The following is a 10092-nucleotide window of genomic DNA, read 5'->3' as shown; positions in this document are numbered from 1 at the left end:
ATGATGGCTGGGGCCAAAAGGAGACATGGCCACTGGACAGGCCACTGCAACTCCAGGGTGAATGCTACCATTCCATCCTACCTTGGCTTCCCTCTCTTGAACCTTCTGGCTTTTTCATTCATTCCATTGTGTTCTCTTTCTAGACTTTGCTGTTTCGACAGAGCCATTTTTCTTTTTCAGGGATGCTTCAGCCTCTTATACACTTACTTGCATATGGACAGGAGTGTGGACAAAAAGGACCTCTTTGTGTCTTTTCCTAGTCATGTACCGAAATAGTTGTTGTTGTTACTACTACTACTACTACTACTACTTTGTGTCAAGGCTGTGCTTAGTCCTGGCCAGTGGCATAGACTTCTCAATCCCCCACCCCACCTGCCAAATGGCACAAGGGAGGAGAGAGGTCTTGTGGCAGTAAGCATGAATTCTCTCCTTTGCTAAGCAGGGTCCACCCTGGTTTGCATTTGAATGGGAAACTACATGTGAGCACTGTAAGAGACTCCCCTTAGGGAATGGGGTCACTCTGGGCAGAACACCTGCGTGCATAGAGCACCATTAGCTTTTCTCCTTGTTATACTACTTCTAATCAGAGAATCATAGAGTGAAAGTGCCCAGAGAGGCAGCTGTGCCTCCTAAGAACTTGCTGAGTTGCTACAAAGACAACACAGGACTGACTGTGTTGTTCAACTGACTGATAAACTTGGGTATGAGAGTGAGCTGATGCTACTTGGCAGCTGGGGGGGGGGAGGTATTGCCTTCCCCAGGAAATCTGGAAGAGGGCTTGAGCCCTCCCCCCAGCTGGCAGCCCAGTAGGGGCATTGCTCCCTCCAGGAAATCCCAGAGGGGGCTTGAGCCCCGCCCCACCCCACAGAGTTTATGCCCCTGACCCTGGCAGGGAGCAGGGCTTGGGGCAAATAAGCCAATGTGGGGGCCTCTTCCAGTTAATTTTCATGTGGGTTAAAAGAGCAGGGCCTGGGGCAGTCACCCTGTTTGCTCTGCCCTAAGGACACCCCTGCTTTGTGTTCACTTCAGGATGCTGGCTGCAGTGGTACTGGTTTTCTTTTGTTCCAATGCAGGTCCAAGGTATTGGGCTGGTCCTGGAGAGGGCATGCCCCTGCAGGGGACCAGTCCTCTTTCATAACAGATCCTTCCATCTTCAAACTAGCTTGGGAAGCAAGGAGGAAGGAAGAAGCACTCTTCTTGTGCTTCTTGCAAACTTCTCTCTTCTCATGTTTCTAGCAAAACATGCAAGGGTCAGATCAGTCCCAAAGAGCTGCTCCAATCTTGGGTGTCTCGCCACCCAACTGGCATCCCAATATTCCACTGCTTAAGGTGATTACGTCAGCTCAGCTCATGAAATAACCTCCTCTGTTCCTGTTAGGGATGTGCATGAACCTGTTCAGTATTTTATTCCATTCCTAGAATGCTGAACAGGTTCGGAACCCTGCAGCTGAACCGGTTCAAACACGGGGGTGGGGACACTTTTGAGGGCTGGGGAGAGTGCACTTATCCCCCTCCTCACTGTGTTTCCCCCACCAGCTCTCCCTTGAAAATTGGACCGGTGGGATGGCAGCGTACCTCCCTGCCGCCCCATCCCCACTTCAGTCAGGAAGTAACCAGAAGTAGCATGCACACACCAGTGATTGTGCATTCCGTGTTTGCTCACTTGCGCGCCGGTCACACTACTTCCGGTCACTTCCAGGCCGAAGAGGGGACGGGGCTGCAGGGAGGTACGCTGCTACCCCCCCCCCCCCGGTCCGGTTTTCAAGGGAGCGCTGGTGGGGGAAACACGGGGGGGAAGTGCACCCTCCCCCATCTTTAAAGGTGCCCCCCCACCTTCAAACCGCCCCCTGCCGGTTCTGTGTACATCCCTAGTTCCTGTGCCAGGCATCTGACCCGTTGGCTCAGGTAGAAGACTGGCACAACAAGCATCTAGAAAAATGAGATCAGATGTGTCAAAAAGCATACCAGATCCCTGAAATTAGCACCTTTGGGATGTGGCTTTTTACCCATTATACAGATGCATTGCTAGAGTGGTGTGTAGGATTCTTTGTTGGTTTCTGATTTAGTACTGCTGTGCAGTCTGCCAGTATAATTTTGACAAAAGATTCAGTCGCCTCTTCTATCTGTTCTGGAAGCAGGCATTTCAAATGAAAGTAAGAATGCAGAGATTTGTGGGTCTACAATATTGCAAGAAACCCCTGAAAGCAAAATACCTATAGAAAATAGCCTGCCATTGACAAAAAACTGGGAAGTGGAAATTCACACCACCATCTGGGTCATACTGATTGAGCAGGCCTCCTGGGTCAAGTCAGGGCATCTTGCATCCTATAGTAAGTGTTTTGTGGTTATTAGGAATGCCTGCTACACAATTTGACCAAGTAGCTGAAGCAAAGCCATCCTCTTTAGATTTCTTAGGAAGTAAATTTGCAGTTTGTGCCAAAGGCAGGTTAGCTATCACAAAAATGTGACAGTTATGCTCCCAAATCAATTTGTAGCAATCAAATAAGTGATTGCTTTGTCGTTCCCTCTTCCCAAGGCAAATTATCATTGCCAGACTGATCATGCTGAACTGACCACATCTGATCATGACTAAGGTTGCAATACTATGCACACTTATCTGTTAGTCCCATTCAATTAGCTTGTGATGTGTATTATTTATTTATGTATTTATTTATCTATCAAATTTGTACACCTCCCCAAACTTTCATCTCTGGGCAGTTAACAATAGCATAAAACAAGTTAAAAACTTATACAAAGACTTAAAACAATTTAACTATTTAAAAATAAACCAGAGATGTTTTTTAAAAATTGTCAGAGATGAGAAATTGTCATATCTCAGTAGGGAGTACATTCCCTAGGGTGGGGGGAAGGGTAGGCACAATCACGTCCCACTGCATGTAAAGTTATACATTGGTTTTGGCAATGACTCATGGGTCAAAGTAGAATATAGTTTGCTTTTCTGGTTGATTTTACAGTCGTGCTAGGAGAATAATGATGAACCGTTGCTTTTAAAGTCAGCAGGTGGAACTCAGTAAACAAAGCTGCAACAAACCAGTTTCGCTTAACTGGGCATTAACAGTGGGACAATTCAGAAAATGTTGGACTTAAATAGCAAGACTAGCTATTAACAAGAGGCTTGCAAAGTTAGTCATCCTCTGCCTCCTGTGTTATAATGCCAGTATTCTGCTTTCTGTCCAGCTGTCACAGTGATGTAAGTTGTGTGTGCTCCCAAAGTGTATGAAGGCATGATTCCTGAGAAGGTAAAGCTCACCTTACCAAAGAAATGAAAGGACAACTCCAAGGACTCCTAAATTTAGATGGTTGTGAATAGTCAGGCTCATGATGTACCATTCACCTAATAAAAGGAATCTTTAGTTCTTTGCAAAGGATATAGGTTGACTTTCTAGACAAATGAAAGCCATAAATTGCACGAAGCAGCTCTTTGACCTTTTTAAAATTGTGAATAATAACAATGACAAAAGGATATCCTGGGTACGAGTAATAATCTGTACTATAGTACTTTGTCATATTAAATAAATATTATCAACTAGGGCTACTAATCAATCAAACAATATCACCAAAATGTCAATATAGCAATGTTTGGTTTTTTGAAGGGGAAAAAAATGTTGAAGGAACTACAAGGTAACGTACAATTTAATTAAAAATACAGTTACCATTCATTGTTAAAAAGGCCTTATTGAATTTGGAGCATATGGCGCAGTGGGGAAATGCTTGACTAGCAAGCAGAAGGTTGCCAGTTCAAATCCCCGCTGGTAGTATATCAAACAGCAGTGATATAGGAAGATGCTGAAAGGCATCATCTCATACTATGCAGGAGGTAGCAATGGTAAACCCCTCCTTATTCTACCAAAGAAAACCACAGGGCTCTGTGGGCACCAGGAGTTGAAATCGACTTGACGGGACCCTTTAAGACTTTAAGCAGGGAGACACGAGAGCCAGGAAGTTCCCAGTTCAAAACTTGCATCTGCCATGAAATCACTAGGTGGCCTTAGGGCAGAAGAAGTAGTGGTGTTTTCAGGAGATAAGGTGAGACAGCTGCCTTAGGCAGCAGATGTTGGGACACTAGCAGGGTGGCAATATATCTCCCCCTGCCCGCTGCTGCCATTGGGTCATATCTTTAAGACCAGGCATCCCCAAACTGCGGCCCTCCAGATGTTGCTGAACTACAACTCCCAGCATCCCTAGACACTATTTTTTGTGGCTGGGAATGCTGGAAGTTGTAGTTCAGCAACATCTGGAGGGCCGCAGTTTGGGGATGCCTGTTTAAGACCAATTTGACCTTTGCAAGCTTTACAAGGAATGCCTCTCCTCACACTCCTTGCAAATCTTGCAAGAAACGCAAGGAGAGAAGATGAGGATGCTGTTAACCTTCCCTGCTCCCCTATACTACTTTCAAAACTTACAAAGACTGATTTTGAATGGAGGTTGGCCCCCACCAGGAGCATGGGACAAGGCAGCATGCTTGCAGTCTAATTTATTATATTGGGCAAAGATGCACCTTTTACCGTGGTGATTCTCTTTATTTAGCAGGGGGAGAGTAACTGGCCATATCCCCACCAGCACAGTACCTCCAGTGACTGTTGCTGGTGTTTATCTTGTGTTGTTGTTTTTTTAGAATGTGAGCCCTTTGGGGACAGGGAGCCATCTTCTTTATTTATTATTTCTCTGTGTAAACCGCTCTGAACCATTTTTGGAAGGGTGGTATAGAAATTGAATTATTATTATTAATAATAATAATAATAATAATAGTAATAGTAATAGTAATAGTAAATTATAATAAATTAGACTGCAACTTACAGCTGTTGTTCTGCTATGTTACTTTAATAAGGAATGAAAATTATGAATACTAATTGTACTTAAGAAGTATATGTAATTTTATAATGTTCCAAACATTTTATTTTATCTATTGCAGAAATCCTTGCATCCACTCTGTAAGGTAGGTCAATAATATCCGAATATTGCAGACGCAAGGCTGAGGCTAATAAATAGTTGCTTCCCTAAGGAGAGACGACCCAAGGTATTGGGGCACCTGAGGCTAGGTGTCAAATTGCTGCCTTGTCCCATGCTCCTGGTGGGGGCCAACCTCCATTCAAAATCAGTCTTTAAACAGCTGTGAATCTGCGGTGAAGCAGATTCACTCTTTGGATGAAGCCATGTCTAGAAAAGCTCCTGGTAGCAGTCCTCCTTTAAATCAGCATTCAAGTCACAACACTAATCTATCATTTTCACTGATGATTTCATGATGGGATCAGATAGTGCTTTGCCTAGGAAAAAGCAATTGCAAAAAAGCATAACTTGATTAATGGATCCTTGCATATTGGCACAGATATTATTTTAAATACTTCTATCCCATATTTCAATTTAAACAACTTCCAAGGTGGCATACAGTTAAAAATAATTAAAATGTCTTATTGAATATAATAAAGCAATACAATGATAAATATAAAAATAACAAACTTACTGGAACAGCAGAGCTGATAAAGACAACAGCTAAAAAAACCCGCAGGATAACAATATCAGAAGATTTGAACATTTAAAAATTAAACATTTTTAAAAGCCTGAGCAGTTAAAAAGGTCTTTGTGTGGTGCTTGAAAAGCCATTAAGTTTGATGCCAGGAAAGCCTCCATTGGAAAGAAGGGCTGATGATTATTTTCATAACTGGGCAGGTTCACATGGTGGTACATGGGATATTGATTCACAAGTCACATATGGCTTTAAAAGTTAAAATCAGTACATTGAGTTGTTCTCAGAATTATTCAATCAGCCACTGAAACTGTTTTAGAACTGGCAAGATAGGTTGCATCTCAGCAGGACTTGACAACAGTCGTAACAGCTGTATTTGGGATCCAATGCAGTTTCTGAGTATATTGCACATAAATGCATTGTGTAATGCACTGCAGTAGTCAAACCTGGATGTTATCAGGGCAAGGATCATAGTGACTGTGCTATATCAGAGCAGGAGAGGGTACCAACCCTCTGGGGAACCAACCTTAGCTGATAAATGGTGCTTCAGGCCACAGATGCCAGTTAGACATGAAGAGACTCAGTCAGACCTGGACCACAAAGAAAGAGGAAGCATTTCCTTGGGAAGGAGGAAGGACCACTTCCTCTGAGGAGGAAGAAGAGCTGACCCCTGCAGGAGCCTCTGGTATGGATCACAATCCAGCAGGCACTACAGTCTTTGAAGAACAGACAGAGCTAGCCCTGCAGCAGGAATTTGATGCCCCTCACCTGGACTCCAGGCCCTCCCCAATCAGCTCTCGGATTGCAAAAGCAATGGCCGGCATCTGGAACCTGTGGAAGAGTGTCCACCGGGCTGCCTGAGACCGCCCATTCAATGGGTCTAGCTGGAAGGAGGAGGAAGTGAGTGCAGGCACAGGTCTTGCATCAGGGCCAAGCTAGATTCCTGGTCCTATAGCATCACTTCAGTTGCAGCTAGACCTTGGCTGGTACTTTGCTCACCTGGGAAGCTCCCTGGAGGATCTGCTCCTGAGTCTGCTGCTCCAGATTGCCTTTTGTTCTTGGGCCAAACCTGTTTCAGTCTCTAGGCTTACGGCAGCTGTTAATGCCACAGGTCTGCTATTCAGTGAGGCTATTCCCACAATCATCCAAAATCGGGCTAGGGGATCCTAGCCCGATTTCGGATGATCGTGGGAGCCACCGGGCTCGCAGCTGAGCCCAGTTGCCTCCTGGTGGTTAACCCGCCTAAGTATCCCTCCCCTTAAACCGGGTTTGCAGAGTGAGCACTCCACAAACCCAGTTTTTCTGATCGTAAGTAGCCCCCCTGGAGGGGAGGCAAAAAGCCGCCTCCCGGCTCTGGGGGTCTCTCCAATATGCCCTGCACACTCGTGCAGGGCATACTGGAGCTTCCGGGGGCCATGTGGCCCCTGAACTTCCCAGCCCCCGCGAGCTCTGTCACTGAACCGGCAATCGTGTGGGCGCTCGATCCAGCTGCCCAGGGCTCTCGCCCTGCTTATGTGCGGGGAGAGCGGGCTTAGCCCGCTCTCCTCCTCGCTTCGCTTCCCAAACTGGGTCTCATTGATTGTGAGACCCGGCTCATTGTCTCATTCTGTTTTGCCTGCCCATGCTCTAGCCTCAGCAATCACTTTAGTCACCAGTCCAGCACCTCCACTTTGTATGGTCAGATCAGGGACCTAAGAGTGGTGAATGTCATACTTTATGTAAGGACCAGACTATGCCTGGACCATAAACCAGAGAAGGAGAACAACAACCCCGCAGGGGGCCACAGATAGTCAACATCCCTTGAGGGACAGTCTGAGAAGTCAAACCATGCAGGGAAGCAGCAGAATTGAGGGAACCAATGCCCTCTGACGAGATCCTCCAGTTTTAGCTTTGCTACCATCACCCCCAGGAGCAGAGGTGGTGATAGGCACACAAGCTAAAGCTGAAGTCCAGAGATGCAGTGAGTCTGTGGCAGCATGAAGCCTCCCATCTCTCAGACCCCTGCTAACTGAGCAAAGAGGCACCTTTTAAACTGGTCTACCTTACGTTTCTTTTCTTGAAAAGCAGTATTTAAATATTCATAGAAGTAGTAGTCATAGTAATTACTTAGGAAGAGGCAGATCGGGGTCTTACTGTTGCTGGTACTACTATAAAACTGATACTGGTGCAACTATCGAACTGCTCAGTTGCTTCCTGGTAATTGCTGGTGCAGCATCAACAAAAAGACCCCCAGGATGCACCTGTTTTCTCAGGCTTTGATTAGAATTAATTTTGAACAGTTTAGCTATTTTTATTCTGTTTAATTGTTGCTTTTTATTCTGTTTTTACATTTGTTGTATTTTGAATTATGTACACCGCCTAGGGATACACATATCAGGTGGTATAAAAATAGGATAAATAAGCAAGCAAGTAAACAAACAAATCTCCTTGTGACCAGCTCCTTGATAGATTCCTTAGCTAAGAACTTTCCCTGCTGATTCAATGTGCCTTGTCTAGGATCTTCTCCTGCTGCTCTTACCATGCTGAACAACTCACCAGTCTCCCTGGTACAGCAGGAAATTGAGATAACCTTTCAGTTGGCAGGGATATGACACTTTAAATACAGTCCTATTCAGAACAGACTGAAAAGCACATTCCAGACCAGATGAACCATCTACCAGTAGTACCTCCATATTATCTGGATTAAACCTCAGTTTATTGAGCTTCATCCAGTCCCTTGTTGACTCAGTACATCGACTGCCTCACCTGAATCTAATGAAAAGGAGAAATAGATCTTACTCCAGATTTCTGGATGACCTCAGTCAACAGTTTCATGTAGATGTTAAACAGCATGGGAGACAGAATAAAGTTGTCATCATAAATAAAGTAAATTTGTGCTGTCAAGTCGGTGTCAACTCCTGGCAACCATAGAGCCATGTAGTTTTCTTTGGTAGAACACAGGAGGGGTTTCCCATTGCCGCCTCCTGTGCACTATGAGATGATGACTTTCAGCATCTTCCTATATCACTGCTGCCCAATATAGGTGTTTCCCATAGTCTGGGAAACATACCAGGCATCAGCATACCCTAGTTTATATGTTACTTCCTCCATACAGCTGCAATAATAAGATGACTTTGCCTAGGAGGGATTTTAAACATATGAGCTAGATTGGGTAGGCAACCCTGGCTCTCGTGATGTCATTGAACTATAGCTCCCATAATCCTGGGGATGCTGGGAGTTGTAGTTCAACAGCAGCTGGAGAGCCAACGTTGCCTGCCAAGAAACATTTCACTTTCTTTAGTGGACAAAGATGATTTCATTGATTTAAGCATTAAATAAACAGAATGTTCAACAATTCTGGATGTTAATGATAATAGCATCTATTTTAAAATACTGTGGTTTCATTTTCCTCTAATATTTCTCCCAAGTAATTTTATACAACAATTGGATGTTATTCCCGATTGGATTTATGATCTACTTGGAGTTCACTTTTATAATATGTGATATGCAATAGATGTATGGACTGTTTTTCAGGAGAGCGAATTATTCATTTGAAGTATTATAGGAATGTATTTATATATGGAAATAAATGTTTTATGTTATGTTATGTTTTATGTTACCCTAACATATTTTTATACCACCCAAAACACAAGTTCTCTGGGCAGTTTACAAGACAATTAAAACAACCAATAAAAATATTAAAACATTTAAACAATTACAATTTTAAAAGTTAAAACTATTAAAACACAATTAAAACAGTATCTAACTTAAAGCTTGGGTGAACAAATGCATCTTAACTGCCCTTTTAAAAGTTGTAAGAGATGGAGAGACTCTTATTTCAGCAGGAAGTGGGTTCCAAAGCCTCGGGGCAGCCATGGAGAAGGCCTGTCCCCAAGTAGCCATCAGACAAGGCGGTGGCAACCGTAGACGAACCTCTCCAGATGATCTCAATGGGCGATGTGATTCATAGCAAAGAAGACGTTCTCTTAAATACCCAGGGCCCAAGCTGTTTAGGGCTTCATAGGTTAGAACCAAAACCTTGTACTTTGCCTGGAGACATATCAGCAGCCAGTGTAGATCTTTTAAGATAGAAGTGATATGGTCTCTCTGAGGTGACCCAGAGACCAACCTGGCTGCTGCATTCTGAACTAACTGCAGTTTTTGGACTATGTACAAAGGCAGCCCCACACAGAGCGCATGGCAGTAGTCAAGTCTGGAGGTGACCAGCAGATGTACTACTGTTCTGAGGTGATTTATCTCAAAAATGGATGCAGCTGGCGTATCAGCCGAAGCTGATAAAAGGCACCTCTGGCCACTGCCTCAACCTGGGACACCAGGGAGAATTTTGTGTCCAGAAGCACCCCCAGACTGCGTACCTGTTCCTTCTGGAGAAGTGTGACCCCATCCAGAACTGCCAGATCAAAATGATCTCCTGAGTTCCGACTCCACACAATAAGTACCTCCGTCTTATCTAGATTCAGTCTCAGCTTGTTACCTCTGATCCAGCCTATCACTGCCTCCAGGCAGGCATTTAGGGAGGTTATGCGTTCTCCCGATGATGTTGACATGGAGAAATAGATTTGGGTGTCATCAGCATACTGATAACACCCTGCACCAAATCTCCTGAT

The sequence above is a fragment of the Hemicordylus capensis genome, chromosome 1 (assembly GCF_027244095.1).
Source record: "Hemicordylus capensis ecotype Gifberg chromosome 1, rHemCap1.1.pri, whole genome shotgun sequence".
Lineage (NCBI taxonomy): Eukaryota > Metazoa > Chordata > Lepidosauria > Squamata > Cordylidae > Hemicordylus > Hemicordylus capensis.
The sequence above is the reverse complement of the archived record's forward strand: the minus strand, read 5'-3'. Positions refer to the sequence as shown.